General features: G+C 35.7%; 1 protein-coding gene across 23 annotated transcripts in view; it reads right to left on the bottom strand.

The window, feature by feature from the left end:
* The window catches only part of LOC105228702 (ice-structuring glycoprotein), a 558,714-nt gene that overhangs the window by 470,128 nt on the left and 64,346 nt on the right, over nt 1-24,240 (bottom strand). For 4 of the 23 annotated variants that reach the window (XM_049452398.1, XM_049452404.1, XM_049452391.1 and 1 more), the window contains exon 3: nt 1,361-1,428. The exons of the other annotated variants lie outside the window; for them this stretch is intronic. The gene's annotated coding sequence lies outside the window, so the exon portion shown is untranslated. The remainder of the gene's footprint in view (nt 1-1,360; nt 1,429-24,240) is intronic. 23 annotated transcript variants of the gene reach the window in all.

Raw genomic sequence — 24,240 nt, 5'->3', positions numbered from 1 at the left:
TTTGAGTCGATACAAAGAGCTTTCGGAAGACTGCTGCTAAGTTTAGTGCTGTTCAAAGCATAGTTTTGGGTAATGCATTTATATAGAACCATTCTAACTGATGAGAAGTCAAGTTTTTGAGAAGATCGTTCCGACAGTTTATTTGCTACATAACTGAAATGTGTCCAGTATTTTCATATAAAACAAATATAGAGTTTATTTTTCAAAGTTAGTAGGAATCTCCTTAATTACAATACCAGATATGAGTGTGGTTTGTCCAGCTTACCAGTGATACAAAGCCTTCAAAGACGCTCAATAGATCGTTGAAGGCATGATTCGTACTGAAAGACATTCGACCTCTTCATATGATGAAAATATTAAAGAAATGAAAGTTATGGTGCTTAAAATTATCACGCAAAAGAGCTCGATATCTCTTGCGAGTCAGTTAATAATATATAAATCTGATTTTTTTTTTCAAAAAGTATACCGTCAACAAGTCTCTTTGAAAATGTTTGATAGTTCGAATTCCGATTCCACATTCAATGAGGTCACTATAACTGCCGATGAAACATGGGTTTATGAGTTTTGACATGCAAATAAGTCAACAATCATCGAAATGGAACCCGTTTTCGAAGAATCGTCGATCGAAGAGATAAAACAAATTTCGCTGAAGGAGCAGATGTCCAAACTAAATCCTATTCCATTGGAATTCATCCGGATAAGTTAAGGACTTTGGAGCACGTAATTATCGAAATTACAACGAAGAAGAAACATCTAGGCATTTTTTACTCCACTGTTCAGCTTTCACCAAACTAAAGTTGAAGCACCAAGATTTCCGTACTTTTTATGAACGCAGCAAATTGGCGGGAATCAATATTAGCCGCTACAATAATTTTTTTTTTATATGTGATTCATACTTAGGAGTTCTGCTAGGCATCACAACGGATAGGGGCCTCTAGCTGTTAAAGTGGTATTACTTGTGGCCTCAAGAAAAATAAGCCTATTTACTTAACTTAAGCTAACATAACCTAATCATGATTTATTAATGGTGCGAAAATTTATATATCTAGCCTTGAGGTCATATTGTTCAAAATTGTGCTTAATATTTATGAAACTTTGAATGAAACTGTATTTATAACACTAAAAGTTTAATGATATGAGGTCCCTTGTTCTATCTTGGCACTAAGCCTGTGTGGAAATAATCTTACAATCTTAAATTTAAATTTAAGGTGAAAGCTGTATGGGCTCGCTGAACCTATGAGCTTTATTTCACTAAAGTGAAAAGAACTTGTATGGAAACTTTGAGCTTTTTTCAAGTATACTCTACCGCAAATCTCGTTTTTTTTTCATTTAATAAATATTTTTGTTTAATGAAGCTTACCTGTTACCACACAACTGCCATAAGATAAGACCTAATCATAGTAAGCCCCGAAAATCAATGAAACATACCTGCAATTAAAAAGATACATACAATAAAATTTATTCATTCGGTATGCAGAAAAACTAAATTTTGTGGAAAAAAGGTAATTAAGTAGTAAAAATGGTTATATGCATGGACATTCAAAGAAAAAGAAAGAAAGCAACTACCAACAGTAAGTGCTTACCGCCACAACTCTTTAATTAGCAAGAGAAATTGTAAAGTAGCAATAAACCGCGAGAGCCAAAATAATTGACTGTACTCGCAACTTACCATAAAAACATATATGTATATATTTAATTATATAGTATATATAGCATAAGTGCAAACATATGGAACTATCTATGCATCTAACTAAATGGCCCAATTTTATGTCATTTGCTTTGTAACACATTCGTTTTGCCGTTTTTCTGGCTGCGAGCAGCGCTGTGACAGCTTTATCTGTCATTCATTGGCATTGGTTAGCGCACTGTTGCTGTCACTGGTTTTCCAACTGTCGAACGCTTAGCGTTTTTCTTGCTTTCCGCCGCCATGCACGATGAGCTTAACAATCAATTGAGGCAAGAAAAAGTGAAAAGTGAAAGACATATTGATGCAAGAAAAGCGGAAATGAGCAAAAAGCAAAACCAAAACAAAAAAAACGACAGCTATGTAGATTAGCGGCAAAGATGCTAAGCTACAGATTGGACATAACGGATATATGATTGAGTTTACAATGCTGAGTGCAAGCGACGCTTCGCGGAAAGTGAGAGTTTCGGGAGCAAATGATTTATGTGGATAAAGTGAATAAGTTGACGCAAGTAAACTAAAGCATTAAGTATAAAAAATTAATAAAAACTTGTAACTGTTTATATTGCAGCCTTGCAGGTTTTTTACTAGAACGCGTTTTGTCAGGTTTGATTAAGTTTGAGGGGCGAACGAGTTTTACTACTGGGATGACGTTAAACGAATTATTGTCAAGAGTAGACGAGCGATCTAAGCCCTAGTGTCGGGTTTTTCAGTAAAATCCGCAGATATGACCTCTACCACGCTCGGTCCAAGCAAAAAGGATTTATGTGAAGTATAAATGTAGAGTCAATGAGAATGCATTACAGAGCTCTTGCAAATGTCGTAATCTTTCGATTATTGGAATTAAATCATTATCGGTACTCCTTCACATACGCACTGTTACCTTCCTTTAATCTTTGATCTTAACCCTTTCAGCCCCAAAGTTGCTTATAAGCAACTTCTATATATGTTTGACATCGTTTAAAAAGTCAAATACACAAAAACTTCCTTAAAATACACATCTTATTGATCAACGTCATGATCATGATTAAATATCTGACTCCGCAAGCAAGCAGCTGCGAGGGAATTAGGTTACACTCTCACTACTAATCCGAGCTGAAGTTTAGTCGTGCAGGACGTCAACGCTTATAACGAAGTTTGATTGAGACTTGATATGTAATTCTGATACTTCATCCAATTCCTAAAAATGTGAAGCTTTTTCTAGATAAGGTCGACCAGAAGCAGAGGATATATTCTAGCCTTTATATCATGCCTACTTGCTTGCACTTTCTACATCTGATATCGTTGATAATGCCCATCTGACCCGGCCATAAACCGTCCTGCAGTCATTTCGAGACTGTGTATGTAGAAAGCTTAAGTGTACATCCCCCTAAAGAATTCTACCTCACTCTGCTAAGTCTGTGAACCCTTTCGAAAATTTCATTTCATTCGTTTTCAACGACTTTAGTGTTTTCTGTACTGGTTCGCTAGCCAAGCGAAAGGCTCTTTAGGTATTTCATTTCCTGGTCCTTGTGTCCTTGAATCCAAATCAATATAAATTCTGCTATGCTATGTGAGATTATTGATTTAATTGCAGCTTGGCTATCGACGTATATATTGATATTCTTTAAGTCGTTTCCTGCGTTACTAGCTTTCACAGCGGCTTTCCTGATCGTCTTCTGCGTGAAAGGTACTGAGGTAACCCGGCAGCTTGAAGGATCGCCTGAGATCTAACTCCGCAATATATCCAGGCGTTCTCTCCATCTGCCAGCTTTAATCCATTTGTGCAGATGGTTATTCCAGTGCAAGGCCGCGTGCTTCTACACCATCCACACTATTGAAAGCTTCTCACTCAGATAAAGCTTTGGGTATGTATGACAGTTGCGATATCACCTGGCGCAGCCAATCTTTCAGCTGATTTCTCTGCCGAGCTTTTCACTGCAATGTCAATTGGTGGCAAGTTATGGTAAAGGAAATTACTCAGCAGATAAACCAATTATAGCCATCTTTCTACTTTCCGATACCACTTTTGTGGTTCGAGTTGTCTTCTGTGTGCTGCAATATTTTTTAAGTGGACATTCTCTTGAAGCTTCGGTACAACAAAAATTGAATGGTTCCTGAAATTTCTATATTGAGTCAAAATATGCAAAAAATCGGTTAGGAAAGTCTATAAGAGCACAAGTTTCACCAGACAGTTTACTACTTGATCTAGTTCGTTCAGCAACGACCGTTATGTCATTAAAAGCAGAACTTGTACGAGTATAGATTCTCTAACCACAAAGAAAACGTTCCGATAAAGAACAAAGTACAGAGAGAGGCAGACAGTGTTCGCAAACTACCGACACCAGGAAAACTATTGTTGGCGATAGGCTGAAAAGGTTGGTGTAAGTAATAAACCTTTCTAAAATAAATTTAGGGTACTAGTGGTATTTTACAGTCAGAGATATTTGTGCAATATGTAATCTCTTCTGGTCATTATCACTTCTGCAAAGTGAATGTACAAACTCTTGGCCAAGTTGTGGTAATAGACCATTATAATACTTAATATATTTGGAAAATCGCCCTCTAACTTAACAGTTAACTAATACATATATAATTCTTAAAAACTTTATTTTAATATATTGCCAAATTATATGAAACCAACGCCTAACATGTAACTAACATCTCCTCTTTCATCTACCAATAACTTTATATCGGCCAACAATTTGTTAATGTCCAATCGATTCATTAATTACAAGCACTCAGTGGGACACTGGTCTGCGTTCGACTGCCCTCGTAGTACATTTTACCGGCTTCTGCGCGTAGTTAAGACACTTGCCACAGCATGCGGCATGCAACGCCTTAAACTATCTCCGTATATAACGGGCGCAACGCTAGGCGATATTTTTTCGCTGATTTAGTTGTCAAACCACTGACAGTCATCCGCCAAACACATCGCTACCTGTGAGTGTTGTTAGTAGCTTTGCTGCTGCAACAGCCGTTACATCAACAGCGCACGATTAGTCGGCCATACAACAACGCCAACGAAGAATTGCATGCAACAAACAAGTTGGCAAACCTCAAAATTATTTACAACCTAAGTAAATTACGGCGAAAATACGCAAAACGTAGAAAAAGAAACGAAAGTGAATAGGGAAATTTGCTGCAAAAACTGTTTTTAAAAGGATTGGCAACTCTAAGAAGCCGGCTTTCGATGTAAACATAAATCTGCAAATGAATTTCCGCAATAATTTTTATCACGCCCTTTTTGAATTTTTCATCTTTGCTTTACGGGCATAAAAATTAGTATCTTGTACCAAAAGGTATAAAACAGTACGGATTAATATAAAATATGATGATAAGACGGCAAAACGAATTACGAAATAAGCGGCACACAAATAACTCGCTCCCGTTACTCACTAATACAGTTCGTCGCAAACTCGCATGTAGTGAAGCTTGATTAATGTGGGTTACAAAATTAATAAAACGAGCGGCTATTAACGCTTTCGATTTGCAATTTCAATGCTCACTAAGTTGGCGCTCAAAATATTCACGTGAAGGCAACAACAAAGTTATCAAAATTATAAACAATACTTGAGAGTATGAGGCCTAATTATTGAGAGGTTCGTTATTTGATGGATTGTAATGCTTATTATAACCTCTCTGTTTAGTTATGCCAGTTGGTTGTTCGATTCGTCAATATCAAAGGTTTTGGGAATCGAAAAGTCCATTTCCTGTAAATAGCGAGTCAGAAGTATGGTGGAGTTATGTGTAAAAATTCACGCAAGTTAGGAAAGTTCTCTGATTGCCATTCATTTGGGAGTGGCCAGAAACAATTATTTTTCATATATCCCATCCAGCTCACGACTTCCGGTTCTAGACCAAGTATCCTCAGGGTAGCCAAAGAACTTCGTTTGAAGGCGAGCTGAAGTGAGAAGCGTTGTCTACGCCAGTAAAGATGAACAAGCGAGTCGGATGTTAGAAAATAAAACAAAAATAAACTGATGCGGCGTGCATAAAGGAAGTCCTATTCCATACAGCGGTTCTTGAACCAATGCTAAATAGACAAAGCACTTTAAAATATAATTTAAGAGACACCTAGTACAAATTCACCTTAGTTTCATACTCCAGTTTTCTTAAAAAGAACATAAAGATAACTAACTCTCAAGTATAATTCTTTGTTTTTTTACTTCCCACTCGTCATGCTGTATGGATCACGGGCTAAAATTGGGTTTAGGAAAATATATTGTACATACATATATTTGAAGTGCTTGGTGTTATTTTTTCAGTTACTTTCCAGCTAGCAAAGCTAAGAACTTTCGGAGACATGGCACTTATTTTCCTTACAATTGGTAGTGGGATTTTCTGTTGGAAGCTCTCCATTTTCTTTACTTTCAGATTACCAGACTACTGTAGTGTTTTTCAAGAGTAGAAGGCTGCCCATAAGCTGATCCGAAGTGCAGCTTTCTTAAGAGATGAGAATTCACTCCGATGGGCAACGGGCTATACTGGATTGAGCTCGTTCACTTTGTACTTAAAACTAATCACAGAGTGCATAACCTCATTAAAAGTAAAGCTGATGAGCTTGATAGAGAGGGCACCATTTTCCAATTTCATCCTATTTAAAGCAGCAACTTATGCGACGGCGGGATCTTTCTAGCCCAGAGTAAGAACCGTAACAGGATATTTAAACTGGCTTTTAACAAACGTAATCTCACCGTAATTGTAAATATTGTTGGTCATTAGCCTAACGCAAAGGACAAATCATCCTTACGACCTAACCCTATATATTCTGCTAATGGTGATAGAAAGAATTCTCGAATACAAGTATCATCATTGCACCTGCTCATTTTTCTATTTCTTGTTTTCCGTGAAGTTGTTTTCCCTACAAACTATTCTTTACCGATTGATTATCTTAACATAGATAAGTAAAATATCAATATCAGATTATCAACACTTGGTCATAAAATAAGGTCAATATCAGATACTATATGTAATTTTGTAATTTATTACGATATTTTCTTCAACTACTGGAATGGAAAAGAAACTCCATACTTTGAATAGTTCCCACATACTTTACCAATTAAAACTTTCCTCTGTTATTATTTCTAAGATGCTACTAGCACAAATAAATCTGATTGTTTCTTTCAAACCGTAGCTCTATTATATACGGCGATTTGATCTGAGGTGAGCGTCATATGACGTGGCTTAGTGATCTATGCCATGACTAGGACTACGGTCTAACGTCATTATACAGTTGAGTTGATTATAAATAGATCTGACCATTATATCAATTAATCTGAAGTGATCATCATCACCTATCATATTTTGTAATCTGGCCTAAGGCCATCATCATCTGACATGACGCTTCAAAGTAATATATGACGCACGTAGCACAGTGGACTTAATGATATTACATTAAACGATCATGTTACTAAGGAGTAAACTAATTGGCGGTGATCATAATGCGATATTTAATCAAGTTAAATTTCTGTTTGGGGGTGATTATGTTATGGCGCGAACGGATATGAGATAGTTTTCGTGTAACGTGATAAGTATGTGATGTAATTACAGTTAAATAAAATCTTGTCTGTGACATTCAACTATTGTTGCGCAAATACTTTTATATGTACCATATTTATATTGATCTATATATGATATCACTTGATTGCCATGCGATGACCAAACAGACACAATATCATGCAAACTTTACATATTTATCAAAACTTAATTTATTTCAGATAAAGGAAACCTAGATATTTTTATGTCGTAAAACTTGATAAAAACAGTTGCTGTTCGATCAATGGCATTTCAAATCAGAGTCGCACATCACATGATCATCATATGATGCGTTTTAGAAAACCAATTAATTGTTATAAAGTATTGACGCAACTATCATAAACGAATTTTTTTTTATAAAATCACAAATTAATTAGAGTTAATAATTGTCTACAATAAACACATGGATTAATATACAACGCACGTGCGGCATGCACCAAAGCGATTGAATCATGTTGCAACATGCCTTACGAACAGCTGTGTGGGATTAAAACTGCCGATCGATGTAATTGCATGTGCAACATAACAAATGTGTTGCTGCGTTGCAAAAGTTGCAACAACAACAACAGACTGCGTGGCGCGCTCTGCCACACTTCTTTAGGCGTTCATTTGGTTAAACAGATTGGCCGAAAGTCGTTGGTTCACACACAAATTAGTTTGTGACAGCGGGTTAAAGAGTGAACAACAGCCGGTGACAGCAACAACAATGATAATAAATTGTACAACAACAACAGCAACAACAAGTGTGCAACATAAGTAGAAGAAAGGTAAAGAAAATTTTGCAGGAGCATTGAGAAGTGAGGAATATATACATAAATGTGGCATGCACCCATGCATACATTCATATATACACACATACATGCATATGTACATATATGAATAGATATATATCGAAATGTTTGAATGCGCGCCTGTGGCACAGCAAGTGTTGCATAATCGCTGCATTTGCCATTGTCAGTTACACACCGTGGAGTGGCAACAACAACCACAGAAAAAACAACAACAACAACACAAATCACTTAATACACCAGCTTATTTTCCAGCTGAGCGCACTGTGCCACTAATCGCTGCCACATTTGAATCTGTGTGGCAAATGCATTTCTATTTTTGGCGGAAAATACTTGTAAAAAACAACAAAAACGAAAAAAATAATAAATAACTGAAATAAAAGCGATTTGCGCGCTGCCAACGCTATGCGATTCCTGTTGCTTGCAACAAATTGTTGGTGTTAGCGATTTTAATGCTTCATTGCACTCGATCGCTATCTGCAGGCAACCGCCGGTGGGTTGCAGCGATGAATATACAATGCTAATGATTATACACTAAACTGCCACATAATGTTGCAAACATAGTATATTTGATTTTCTTTTACTGTGCGGCAACGTAATGGGTGGTGAGCAAAGTTGCAAGCAGTAAAATTTGGTTTAAAATCAACTTGAGAAACGAGAATCACAGAAACACTATAAACGGCACTATATATGGGGTTCGGATGTTTCTTGAACCGATAATTTCGGTAAAAATTGTCAGCAGTAACCTATAGTTTTCCGAGATTATACCCCAAATAAATTTTCTAAAATACATTACCCCACATATCAGCCAATACATATACGATTCGAGGTTAATCGGAAGTGATCATTTAGATGATATAATATATATGAATACTGAGCATAACTGTCATGCTATACATAAACCAACAGGTCTTTTGTCTTCAGATGGAAATTCATTACTTATACGAGCTGCAGCTTACGTCATCAATGTTTAACAGAGACTGATTTCTAATACTTTTACTTCTTTCAGGTCCAGCCCATTTGTTACAGTGTAACCTGTCTGGTCTTTTCAAGATCATGTAAGTAGAAAGCTTGTGTGTTGCCGTCCGCTCCCTCACACATCATCTTGGCCATCCTGTTTGCCCGTAAGGCATTCCATCTCACCCTGATCCGTCTGTCAGCTTTTTTAGCTTTTTTTTATATATCGTTTTTAACGAAATGTGTATTTCCTGAGTGGATGGCACTTTTAACTCATAATCTATTTCGTTTTCCGGAACGCCCTTGTAGTGTGGATGGTATATATGTAGCCATTTTCCGGCAGTCACCATATTTACTCCCTCTCCGTTATTAAGGGTATACTCTGAGGTAATACGAAGTGAGATTATTTCTTTAATTGGCTATTGCTTGGTCTGCTTTGTTAGCTACATATCTCAGCATCTTTCCTGACAGACAAAAAATCTGCTGTAGTATTCCGGCGGTTTGAAGCGTTCCCTGAGATCTAGCTACGCGCGATAAATAAATTCGGGCGCCTACCTTATGAGCCATTTTTGATCTGTCCGAATAATTGTTGGAAGTTGCTCTGATGTTTCATGTGACTCTGTGTTATCCTACCTCCTTTGCTCGGATTGAAATTTTGTTCAGCGACGAGGCCCATTTCTAGCTCAATGGGTATGTAAATAAGCAAAATTTCCGCATTTGGGACAAAGAGCAGCCTGAAAAGGATCAAAAGCTGCCTTTTCATTCAGAAATGGTGTGGGTTGTAGGCCGGTGGAATCATCGGTACATATTTCTTCAAAAATTATGCCGGTGAGAACGTAACCGTCAATGGCGACCGTAATCGAGCTATTTGTTTCCTTAAAATGAAGCTCGTGATCTTGGCGGCATTTGGTTTCAACAAGACGGCGCCACACCCCAGAAAACTTATCTATCAATGGATTTATTGAGAGATAACTTCGGTGATATCACACCGTTAGACCTCTTCTTGTAGGGATATGAAAAGTCTAAAGTCTATGCGGAAAATTCCGTTTCGATTCAGGTCTTGGATCAAAACGAAATGCTCTGCTCCACTGGTTTTCAACCATTAATGTATTTCTGCTGCCGTTTACCATTTTCAAATGATTCAGTGCTGGTCTCAATGAGCAATGAGCCACATTTGCACAACATCTTGCCAAGCATGGTAAACCCAAAGCTCAAGGCTTAGCAAACGCTTCCTTAACAATACATCTATCTCAAACATTTACTGCTTATATAAACACCAAGGCAATTCACCATAAATTAGCAAAAAAGAAATTAATTTCAATGAAAGAAACTTCTCGTTCGAGAGGACGTTAATCGAATAAACTCTGAAGCCAATATTGCCAACAAAGTGGTCTTACCGCCTACGGAGAATAATCGCATAAATAAATGCAAATGCAAAGCGAGTTAATTGCCGTGTTCGCCAGGCGACGATCAAACAGGTCAATACTTAGTAGCAACCGAAGAAATTTACAGTTGCACAAATAAAATGTCTTCGAATTGCCCACCGCTGAGATGGCGAGTGGCAGAGATTGGCTGAATGGCTGACTCGCTTGGCTGGCAATGCGTTTACCCAGTAGTCAATGCAGCGTCCACCCCGCTGTCGGCAAAGGTGACACAGGTGGCAAGCTGTCGCTTAGACTAGTTATTTAACTGTACAACTGTACGTGGCGCTGCCGCAGCTTAATCGTTTCTTTAATTCAGTGGCAGGGTTTGTGATGGGATTCAAATTTATTTCAAGTACTTATTTTAATGATATTATATATATTAATTAGGCTTAGCTTTGACTTAAGTTGTCACCTTTAAATTAAATTAAAACGAACGTTTAAAAATGTGTTTAATTTGAGTTGATAATGTTCTTTGATAAATATATGTTTAGAATAAGGTTGCCACTAATCGGTGATTCTCAAATCGTTCTGGAAAATATTTGTTCAAACTTTGAATGAGATTTATATTTCACAGAGTTGCCCACTTATGAAAACATTTTATCATTCAAAAGTATATGAAATTTTTTGTGAAGCCATGAAAACAGAACTCCTTTATACTTTGTGGCCAATACACATTTTTTCATGCGTTTAATTGTTATTCCCTTCAGTTCGGTGGGATATCTGAACGTGAGAGATCCTAAGATAGCGTAAAGAAGAAGAAGTTTTGAGAGGTTTCTATCTCATTTTTTTTCACACAGCTTTTCAACTTACAGCGTATACGCCGATAAGGAAATGTTCTGTTATAACTCAAACTATTAAAAAGGTAAAGGAGCTCACTGGATCTCTTATGATCAATCTTAGGTCAAACGGATTTTACGACAGCGATTGAACCAATGGTAGGGCAGCGCTGGACAATCTACCGTAAAATCCACTGGGGTTAGGATGCCTTTCCTTGCCAGCTCGTCAGCTTTATATTCCAATGCGGCCTGTCACCCATACGAGGTGTGTTCAAAAAGTATCGCGAATTTTGTGTTTTTTCAAAAATTATTTATTTATTCATGAATATCTATTTTGTCCCCTTCAAAGTAATCCCCATGAGATATTATGCACTTGTGCCAACGGTTTTTCCAATTTTCGAAGCACTTCAAAAAGCCATTTTTTTATCTTCTTCAGCTCCTCCTTCGATGCCGTCTTTATCTCGTCAAGAGAAGCGTAACGTCGTCCTTTCATGGGCCTCTTCAGTTTAAGGAACAAGAAAAAGTCACAGGGGCCAGATCTGGGGAATACGGCTGCGGCATAATTAGTGTGTTGTTTTTGGCCAAAAAGTCGCGCACAAGCAACGGTGTGTGAGCAGGGGCGTTATCGTGGTGCAAAAGCCAATTGTTGTTCTTCCACAAATCCGGGCGTTTCTGGCGGATTGCTGCGCGCAAATTGCGCATAACTTGCAGGTAATTTTTATTATTGACCGTTCTTCCCTGTGGCAAGAACTCATAATGCACCACGCCCCTGCAATCGATGAAAACTGTCAGTTACGATTCGCGATACTTTTTGAACACACCTCGTACTAGTTTTATCGCAAAGTGACTTGATGCCATCGATAACGAAGTTGGGTATTCATTAACCACCCCTGAACCGACACTAACTGAGCAATTCTGTACTGTGATACAGTCTCAAGTCTCTATATTTGAGATTTTAAGTTAGAGACAAGACTTGAGGCAATTTTGATGTTCTGTAAGTGACAGTCATAAAATCTATTACATTTCATTAGCGACCGTCCAATTAGTTACGACGCCGAAATGCCCTTGTGTCAACTCGTACACGGTAATCAAGAACTTTCCTTTGACCATAAGATTAATAATGTCCCTGTAGGCAATCAGCCGGTAGCCATACGGAGACTTAGATGAAACAAAAAAAACTGTACAAAATATTAAACAATAAACTCCAAAAAGCTTCAAAATTGTTTGTTTTCGATACTTTAATTCACCTTTCATTCCTATGAACGTAAAGCATTATAAAAACTATGTAGAAAACTTATTTTAAGATTTTTTTTAAACATCTAGCGAGTTCTGTACTGCGAAAGGGTTACAGACTAGATATTCAACCAGTCGACCATCTATTGCTTGTTTTTCTTGTCTAGCTCTTGTTTTAATATATATGAATAATATTGCGTTGAACTGCCTGTGCTGAAAACTAATTTTAAACACTTTTTTTCGAAACATGCACTGAGATAAAGATTAGGTATACATGATTATGCTCGTGGACCCCTTTCGAGGATTTCCTTTCTTTATGTTCTATTGATGGTATACATTTTGTTCTGCAATCAAGCTATAAACTCGGATAGTGGGAGAACTTCAAGTTTACTTCCAGAGTGATAATCTTGCTTATAGAAAATTATTCTTAGTTCTGCTCTTTGATAGGCACCTAATGTATTGTTTGGTAGCACAGGGTTCGAGGTTGTATCCTTTTACATACTTTTTGATTTGTAATTAAAACCTTTTGTAGAAGATATGGTAATTATGCCCTTGGACCACAACCAATATTGGTATATCGACGACTTACCGAGTTCCATTAACAGCTCTGGGTTATTTAGGTTAAAGTCTAACCATATTTCACAAATATTTTGACATGTCGAGTAGGAGTTTCATTTGCGATAGTGATGCAAACATTTTATGGGGTGTAAGGTAATTATACTACCAAGATTGATATTCTAAATATAAATATTTATAATCTGCCTTATAATGAATGATTTCATGACAGTTGCCTTAGCTTCGATGTTACTGTAGTTCTCCCCAAAAGTTTTTTCCGATATTTTTTAAAACAAACAGTTGTTATGATGATATTTTTGTTCGCCCTTTTTATTTTTGTGGTTTTTTAATAAGAAAAAGGACTTGAAACATCTGAGAATAATACTGTAGCAAATAATTTGTGAATAACGATATGCAATTAATAACAGTCGTATATAGTCTATCTTTTGGAAAATATTTTTTTGAATCACAGTTGACTTTAGATTTCTTAAGCAAATTTGATCGACTTTGAGACCTGTGTCAGTTATGTACCAGTTAGGTCCCACCTAAGACACTTAGAGTTGAATATAAGAAAACAAGCTCTCTGCTTATATTCGATTCGCTTTAAGCACATTCCTATGCTTGCAAGGCAATATTATCAAAATATTTAGAAATAAAATAATAAACCATTAACTCAAACTGTAATATTTTCATAATTTCCTCACTACTTGCTCAACCAACTTAATAAAAGGCACACACACACAGTCTCCATGCTTTTTTCGACCACAACATTTGGACATGCCACATGATAACTGCACATTTTCGAAAGCAATTAAACTCCAATAAAAATCACAACTCGCTTCATGTGATCAGATTACTGCCGAGGAGACATATGCAATTTAAGTGACTGCGAAAGCGAGTAGCTCGAAGCGCTTGCATGGCATGTTGTCGCAGGCGATACAAGATAGCGTTGGAGACAGACAGGCGGGAGCACATTTGCATACGCACAGACATAAACTGGGCAAATAATGGTAAGTTATGTAATAGATGAAAGCGTTATAAAAATGCTTTAACTAAAAAAGAAATTAAAAACAACAACAATTACAAATAAACACTTAAATAAACATTAAATTTTATGCGCATTTGAATATAATGAAGGCATAAAGAGCCGCAACGCAATAAATTAACTATTGATTTATAACGGTTTATATTGAAAAGCAAAAGTTCGGTGCATATTAATCTTATTTGCCCATGTGCTTATAACCTAATCATAGCATATACATATACACTAACAATAAAAGTGTATTTGCCACCACCTTTTCCTACAATCACTTCTTGCGTTGCCACAGCGCAACCAGGAAATCGACGCGATTGAGCCATTGAGCTGGCAAATTTACGCCATTGTGTGCCATTTAAAGTCAATCATAAGGCGAGAAAAGTGCAACAGCAACAAAAAAACGGCATACGTGCAAAAAAGGCAACTTATTTAAGAGTAAAAGCAACAAATCGTTGACACATGTTGCGCCACAAAGTGTGGCAAGCATAGGAATTGCAGTTTACAACAGCTTTTACTCAATTCCCAGGTGTTTGGAGGATTAAACAAATGCATAATTTAGCATAAATTTTCAATAAAACGAGGGGACACCGGAGACATACATCAAAGGCGATAAAAAATAATAAAATAAGGTGAGATGAGAAAAAACAAATAGTGATATGAAAAATTATATGGTAAATAAGACAAAAATGAAAGTAACGAATTTAGCGAATAATTCAGAATGAAAGGGTGTTCCATTTCGAGGTTCTCTAGTTTTTTTTTAAGAAAAAAACACAAACAATTTCAAATTTATTGGGGTATGTTATTATTTAATGATGGCTGCGATTACGTCTCAGATGGGCCATCCATTGAGTCAAATTTTTGATGACTCATTCTCATCTCTTATTATGGTCTCATCAAAGAATTCTCCGAATAAATCCATTGCTGTATACCTACCCTTCGCAGTTGAATATTTGACTCTCGCCAGTCTGGATTAATCGCTTAGTTCCTGATGGTATGTTCGCCGTCTAATAATTCAAGAATTTGATCCTCGCTACGTTCCACGCGTAGATGAGCATGGTGGAGAATCAATCATGGTGTGGGGATGTTTTATCTGGAATGGTGTTGGTCTACTCCATAAGATTGATGGAATTTAAAAAAAAGAAGCAATACGTTGACATCCTAAAAAATTTCATGTTGCCATGGGCTGAGGAAAATTTGCCAGTTATAAGTAAGATAACAATTCAAAGCATACGTCGAAGTTGACACAAACGTTTTTTAATGAAAATTCTATCAATATTTTTGAGTGGGAATCATCTCAGACTTAAACCCTATAGAACATTTCTCGATGATTTGAATATTCCAAAATCGGATGTTCTTTGTGATGAAATTACAACGGCTTGGCAAGCTACACCATTGGTGAGATGTCAGAGTCTTATAACGTCAATTCGCCATCGATGTGAAGCAATATTAAAGTAAAAGTGATAATCAACATTATACTAACTGAAAGTAAGCAAGTTTTGTAATATAATTATTTTTTTGTGGTTTTCGTTTCTAATTAGTTGTCGCACTCAAATCGCTGATTCCACATGTTTTTATTAAAATCTTCAAAACAAAAACGAATTTTAAACCAAATTTTTACTATCAGAGTTGAAGTTTAACATACATAAGTTTCATTAAAATAAGTGAAAGTACAATAAATATACGTGATTCATTGGAAAATAACATCATTTACTTCAAAATAGGTGTCATTTCTAATTAGCTGTCAACAGCTGTATGCTCGCTATTTACCAAATTGTTGAAAATTTCGAGCGTACCTTTTCTTTGCATAATGTTCAAGCTCGAAGTAAGGAAAATATTGCCGTCGGTGAGACAAGTGTTACCGAAGACCGCAATTTGTCGATTTCCTGCCCTATTTTGCTATTTTTTTTGAGCTAGCTGGCTATTAACCAAATTTATTATAAAAACAACTCTATCGGGTCCGAACATTTGGAAACCCTCAAAGCCTGACTTCATACCGTAACTTTTGGATCATAGAAGCGCCAGACTAAACTTGGGCGGATTTTTTCCATCCACTCAACTGAGAGAAAGGTTTTGTGTAGGTAGAAGCCGTTTAAAATCTTACCGTGGAAGATTGGTGAAGGGTCATATTATGCGGATTATAGTGAGCATGCTCTTCACTCCGCTCTGATAATTAAATTATTTAAAGTAAATATGGAATATTCAGATGTGATAGTGCGTATACGCAACATTGGCATTTCGGCTTTAGTGCTGAATATAATTATCCACTTATTTAATGAGCAACTGAGGAATACAAATCAAGTGCTTGTATCTAAAACTGTTTTATTTTATCAAGACATCTTCAAGAAATTTTAAGTGGTTTCTTCTTAAAGCTAACGGTGCAATCTTTGAGCAAATTGTTCAGATCGGACTATTATAGCGTATAGATGTCACACAAACTGAATGACTCTAATCAAGTGTTTTCATGGAGAACTAGTTTATTTAGCAATATATCGTGACGACATTTGGCATAGATTATTTTCTATAGCCATGGTACAAACACCGCAGAAAGTTCTCAGATCGCACCACTACAACACATAACTGCAATACAAACTGTGCAATCAAAATCGTTTTCTTGTAAAGAATTATCACTTATATTTGTTTTATTATTTTGTAATTTTATTTTTGCTAACCTTTATTTTAAAAATCTGCACGTTTAAGTTTCAGTTTCTATTTCCTCCTCCATTGATTACTTAATCTACTCCTATTTGATATCATTCGACACATGCGTGTATTTCGTTGCAAATAGTATGTGTAATTTACCGCTACATTTCGGCGGTAACATTTGCATTTCGCGAAATTAATTAACGCATAAACACCTGCATTGCCACATTTCAGCACACCGCAAGTAGTTTGTTGCATGCAGTATACGACACTAATCACGCATTTTATGCGCATGTGTGTGTGAGGTTTCTGCAGCATATCAAGTATAACTGCAGTCACGGGGACAAACATAATATAAATGTAAATATGGTTACATATAATCAAATGGCACTTTTGCTGTCACTTGCAGTTTTGGTAAGCATGTAGCTTGCGTCATTGGCGCCACGGACGCCATGAGATAAACAAATGTGGCATATATACATAAAATGGTTTCATTTAATGCTGTGGCTGTATTTAATTAGATTAAAAATGATTTGCGTCGATACTGACTTCTTGGTGATAGCACTGGATTTGCGTCTAGACGCATTGACACTTGTCTTTCCATTTTTAATAATTATTTGTAGGAAAATTTATAATATTACGTAATAATATTCGAAAATATTTATTTAAAATAAAATAAAAGTAATAATTTTTCTCCCCTCTTTTTTCAAAGACTTGGAGACACAAAAAACTAGCAAGAAAGCAAATCTAGCAAACAGTTAGTGATATAATACACCACTTTTCTGCATCGTTTTCGGTCCTTGTCTTTGCTTTTTTTTGTAAAATTTCGATTTCTCATTGCCGTGGTTTTTTGTGGCGCATCTGAACACATTTGGTCTCTTTAGAACTAGTTACTGAACATATTACTTTTGGATGAGTTGAAGTTTTTCATAAGTATTGCCATATATCAACCCCGTAAGAGATACCACACTGAGATTTCGGCGCTCTTTCATTCACTTTTATATACATGTTGCTTTCGAAACAACATATTTTTAGCAAAACGAAAAGTTGCCTCGAACATTTTCGATAAAAAAGCTTGAACCACAATGAGCGATGAAAACGTCACGCACATAAATAGTGTTATTTTCATTACAATTTTTTCCATTATCTTAATTAAGAACATCCGTAAACACACAAAGCTGCACCGTTATGTTCTCAGCTACGGTTGGCAACTCTGCCCGCCCTTGGTTTGTAAATATTTGCGAAAAGCAATTAAATCAATAATCAATGGCTTTAACTAAAATAGCGTAGGCCACCAACAGCGTCGATAGCAGGGAGCACGGGAGAGCGAGAGAGCCAGATGTGCAAAAAAAGTGCAAAGTGATAATAACTTGATGGTAAAACCGCAAAGTAAATGGTTGCAATGGAAAAATATGTGTAAATTAAACTGATTATAATTAAGTAGCCGCAGTTGAGAGGCAAACAAGCACCTACACACACACCTACATTTATATTTATATGAATAAGCCTGTGTAGGAGAGACAAATTAATGGAAAACAAGTAAGGAAGGGCTAAGTTCGGGTGTCACCGAACATTTTATACTCTCGCATGATAAGGTGATAATCGAGATTTCATTATCGGTCATTTACATATTTTTTTTATTTTGGTTCCTAATGTATATACATACATACTCGTATTATACAGAGAAGGCATCAGATGGATTTCAAAATAACGTTATATTGGAAGAAGGCGTGGTTGTGAACCGATTTCGCCCATATTTCGTACATGTCATCAGGGTGTTAAAAAAATATTATAAACCGAGTTTCACTGAAATCGGTAGAGTAGTTCCTGAGATATGGTTTTTGGTCCATAAGTGGGCGACGCCACGCCCATTTTCAATTTTTAAAAAAAGCCTGGGTACAGCTTCCTTCTGCCATTCCTTCCGTAAAATTTAGTGTTTCTGACGTTTTTTGTTAGTCGGTTAACGCACTTTTAGTGATTTTCAACATAACCTTTGTATGGGAGGTGGGCGTGGTTATTATCCGATTTCTTCCATTTTTGAACTGTATATGGAAATGCCGGAAGGAAACGACTCTATAGAGTTTGGTTGACATAGCTATAGTAGTTTCCGAGATATGTACAAAAAACTTAGAAGGGGGCGGGGCCACGCCCACTTTTCCAAAAAAATTACTTCCAAATATGCTCCTCCCTAATGTGATCCTTTGTGCCAAATTTCACTTTAATATCTTTATTTATGGCTTAGTTATGACACTTTATAGATTTTCGGTTTCCGCCATTTTGTGGGCGTGGTAGTGGGCCGATTTTGCCCATCTTCGAACTTAACCTTCTTATGGAGCCAAGAAATACGTGTACCAAGTTTCATCATGATATCTCAATTTTTACTCAAGTTACAGCTTGCACGGACGGACGGACAGACGGACGGACGGACAGACAGACATCCGGATTTCAACTCTACTCGTCACCCTGATCACTTTGGTATATATAACCCTATATCTGACTCTTTTAGTTTTAGGACTTACAAACAACCGTTATGTGAACAAAACTATAATACTCTCTTTAGCAACTTTGTTGCGAGAGTATAAAAATTTGAAGAATAAAATTCAGTATTAACAAAATAAAGCGTCAAATAACTTAACGGTATTAAATTTGAATCATTTTTTATATGTGTGTGTACCTATTTATGTTGGTTCTTATTAAACCAGTGCTACCCACTTATTTAATTATGTTTGCAACAAATGAAATTAATTTATTGCGGGAAATATCAAAAAAATTTACAAAATGCATTTATAATTAAATAAAAAAAATATATTAAAATCAATATTTCAATAAAAAATTATTTAAAATAAAAAAAAAAACCCTTAAAGTCACATTTTTTATTTGTTTAAGTATTGCCAAGCATTAAAATTCAATTTTTCAATACATTTTCTCTCCGGTCTTTTTCCATGCAAATCAGTTAACTAAAATCTCAATAGCTGCACTGCCTCTCCTCAAACAATTCGTATTGCATTTCTATGGCATCTGCCGCATTAAAACACATACTTACATAAACATATATATTTAAATAAGTCTCCACATCCGCCGCAACAGGCTATAAGTAACTATATAGATGTATAAATATCTGACTCAGAAGTCAATGTGCCAATTGTTCGATTTTCTTACACATTGATTCATTGTAACTGTCAGTTTGTCGGTCTCAAAATTTAAAGTTTTCCTGTTTTTCTTTTTATTACCTTGCAGAGAAATTTATGTGTTGTTCACTAAACACTTTAAAGTAAATTATGGTTTCATCAAACCATATCTTTCACTGAGTATATGTAATGTTATCAAAAATATTCAGTCCAAATGTAACTAGTTACATAAATCGTTACTTTGAGAAGAATAGCAAACATGTGCTGTGACTGGTCCCAAGTGCTATGAATAGTATAATACAATTTTTTTTACAATGCAATTCGGTTATTATATTCGAAATTAGTTTGGTAACTGGTCGCACTGGTACTGGTTGTCAATGTCTTTTTGAACTAGTTAAGGTTATAATATTTTAATAGCAAACAAGCTTTGTGTCTACATCTCTGCCAAATGCTTAAGCGAGCCCTTCCCCTTTTTACAGTATTTGTCTTTATGATACCCGAAACCGATATCGATGGTTTAAGGAACTATGAAATTTTACAGGTAAATATAACGGACTCCAGTGACATGAGCTTTATGCTTTATGAGTAACTTTTGTCTGAGGGCACAATAGACCAAAGGTCGCAGTGCATTCCTCAACTTTCATTGAATTCTAATTCTAACTTTTGTCTGGCATATGGAGCTGAAATTTCTTAGTCTATTGTTAACCCAGCCCGCAGACCCAATCGTTTTAGCAAGTACTCTTTGTCGTTTACTTTATTGGAGCTTTTTTAACTAGCCTCATTAGTAAATTTTTGGACAAATAGCTCAGGCTTATCAGGCTTTTGGAGATACATAATTTTATAAAGTCACGATGTTTCCGTAACCATTCAAATTAATTTTTAACGTTTAGAAAATACAATTTTCGGGTCTTTGACAACTTTGATATCGTCAATAGCCTTTTTAGATGCAAAACGCTGACCATAGCGCAGCTACCCAGAAATTGATAATCTCAATTCATAAACTTTTCTCAACAAAATTTACTAGTTTTGAAAGAGTAGTCTGCTAGTTCAATTAGTACTAGATACTGTAAAATATTTAATTTTAGTTTCAAGGAAGTTAAAAAAAAACTACTAAGCAACTGATGTCCAATATTGTCTTAGTTACTGTGGACTAATTTCGAACTAGACTTGCAAATAGTCTAAATTTGTCTGCTCACTTGTTCAATTTGTACTTTATATTTCAAAATAATTAGTTTTAGTTTAAGGGAAGTCTGATAAATATCAATTAGGCAACTTTTAGTCAATTTTTTTAGGCTCCTGTGAGACTAGTTGCAAACTAGTACTGCAATCAGTTAATTTGTAGTGGATATCAATATTCTAAAGTTGGTGTCAACATTAAACCCATAAAAAATAATTTTGAATTAAGATTTAAGTTGGAAGTTTGATTTCTAACTAGTCCGAAATTGGTCCAAATTTTACTAGTTTCGCTTAGGTTCATCTTTAGTCTGTTGCTTGGTGCAATGTTTAACTTCTTCTCATTGCCTTCGCTTTTCCAACACACACACGGGACTGCAGCTTGAAGCCATCACACTTCCGTTCCACACATTGTTATTCAATACAACTATTTTCCTATATCTATATACATACATACGTACATATGTACTTCTATATATACTTACATATTAATCATTTACATATATATAAGCATTGAAAAGTATATAAGCATTTAAATGCGCCAGTTTATTTGCTTCATGTGGCATGTTGCAAGTTACTATTTGTATATCACTAATATTGCTTTCGCAGAATTGCATGCTTTTGTTGTTGTTTTCTTTTTCTTTTTTGTTTACTCTACCATTTGTTGTCTGCATTGTTTTACTATTTTACTTTAATTTCTTTATTTTTCTTTGGTGCAACATACTTTCCCATTTATTGTCGCCTCACAATTTTTTTTTTAGCATTTCTTGCACATCTTGTCTATTTTTCATTTATTTTTTTATGTTGTTGTTGTTTTTCTTTACATTGTTTATTTACTTGGTGTTTCCATGTCAGCGAACGCTCTCGTTTCGAGTGGTTTCGATTTTGAAATGCTTCCAGTTAGAATGCAATATTCTCTACTACTAATTTGCACTACTATTACCGTTAGACATTTTTTGCTTTGTTAGCAGAGAAGCATCTTTTTATAATAGATCGTTGCTGAGTTAAAAATTTCCTGCATCAAATGGATTAAGTGTGAGCACAGCAAGCTTGAGCTGATAAGGTGCCTCACGCGAAAAATAAAATTCGCGAAATCTGATTTCTCTATTCGCCGAACAGAATGAAACAAATTCCTGCATTAAGTAAGACTGTCGAAAACACTGTCAACGTTGAAGTCAAAATGGTCGTAAAACAAAGCAGACACAGGAACATGGTTCTTCTACGGTTTGTATAAAATTCGATGACGTCAACTTTTTCTTTCAGATTTTGCGCCGACATACTATAAATTGTTACAGCGTAGATCCTTAAATAGGCAATAAGAAAGATAGACATGTTGGCAAACTCCGAAGCTGCTCAAGCAGTCATGAATTCAAACTGGCTCAAGAACACTCTTACATTGTGAATGGCCAAAACGTCTATCTTTAGGTAACATTAGGCTTTTGCCTCGAAGACCTCACATCCCTTCATAATGAGAAACTAGCATGTAAGCCGATGCTTTAAGGTATTGAATCTGCAGCTGATGGAGGCAATATATTTTTCACGGCACCCAGTTTAACAGTAGACGAAGTTATTACTAAGTAGTTACATCTAAGCCCATTAGAACGGATAATGGGAAAATTTTACCAAAGTTGGTTTATAACTTATATTAAAAAGATTTTTTAGAGCCCTCTATAGGAATAGAAAGCGCTTAAATATGTAAAATGTTTAATGTTGGCATTATTAAAAAATATCTTTTATTACTCTTCACTGAACACTTACTGAGCAATTAATTTTCACTTCTTCTGCTTTGCTTTTCACTTCTTCATTTCTAGCCACTTGCTTGCGGTTCAATAACACTTCGATGGTTTCCGGACTATTTTCCCAGCCGGCATACATAAATATTTACCTCACACATATGAACACGTAGATATTTATTTCTGTGACACATAATGGTTGTTGGTATATGCTTATATACTCGTACTGGTAAATACATATCATGAGTTTTCTCATCCATCTCTTTATAGCATTCAAATCCTCTTAAGGGCTAGTAACCTATGCGAAAAATAATATATACTTAGACTATAATATATACATAAAATACACATTCACACCGTATAACAGCTAAATAACGGTGTACATTTGCTGGCTAAAATATTATTGCATGCAAATAAGTTGAAGTGTCACATTTCTATAACACCGGTTTGCTGGAATGTTTGCTGAAACCTAGTATATACTTGTAGTATTATTTTCTTGCAAAAACAGTCACTGACTCACTGAAAGTTAAAATTAGAGCAGTGTTGCTTAAATATAGATATTCACACTTTAATTTAAATATTTTTTGTTGCTGAATTATTTAATTAAATATGTACTTGCTACAATATCACTTATGCAATCTGAACCCTCAGCAAACACCCTTCTATTTGTTCAATTAAGAGAACTTCAGCAAATTTAACGCTCATTGGACTATTAAAGCTTAATTGACATTTAATTATTGCAACACTGTATAGTAAAACCAATAATAGGAGGAAAGATTTGAAAAATTGCACATATCCCAAAAAAGGAGATACTTTGATGAAACTATATAGTATATGCGCGTTCCTTGGCGAAAAAGAAGTACGTGCCCGTATGAAGTGCCATAAATAAGCACTAAATGAAGATATAAAACCTCTATTTTGGCACAGGCGATCAGAATGGCAAGGGATGGTATGAGATGCCTTTAATGGAGCCGGAATTAAAATTGAACGATAGGCAAGAAACCGTCCACTTTTAGGTAAAATCACATTTCTCAGGACCCGCTTGACCGATTTTAACCAAATTTGGTATGTCGCGATCCTCCCACATTTTATGTTACAGTGTGAAAATGGGCGAAATCGGAATACAGCCACGCCTACTTACCATATAGTGTACACGTAAAGAAAAAATTAATATAACGGGATACTACTTTGCGCAAATACTGGCTTTAGTGTGTGCCACCTTATAATCAAAAATTGTTTAAATCCAAAAAACATATTCAAGCCCCTAGATACCGAATATTTAGACCCCTGTACCTGCTTTTTGACTTTTTACCGGAGAGAATCTTTTCCTGCTAGTAATATGCCTGTGTGTTTAAAAAAGGATAGAATCAGGTCAATAGTTTTCTTAGCCCCATAACCTTATATAAAGATTCTCGATCTTCCAAGTGACTTTATACCGCACACATCGGCGAAAATATGAGTTATCTTCATAAAATGGAGAGAGCGTGTTTTTCTTATAACGATGCACATTTGTAATTAAAATTAATAAAAAAAAAACTCGACCAGAACTTAGCTCTTCCATACTTGTTTTTACAGCGTTTGCTTAAGAAAACATCT

Source organism: Bactrocera dorsalis, chromosome 3 (genome assembly GCF_023373825.1).
Source record: "Bactrocera dorsalis isolate Fly_Bdor chromosome 3, ASM2337382v1, whole genome shotgun sequence".
Classification (NCBI taxonomy): Eukaryota; Metazoa; Arthropoda; class Insecta; order Diptera; family Tephritidae; genus Bactrocera; species Bactrocera dorsalis.
This window is presented reverse-complemented; position numbering and strand designations above follow the sequence as displayed.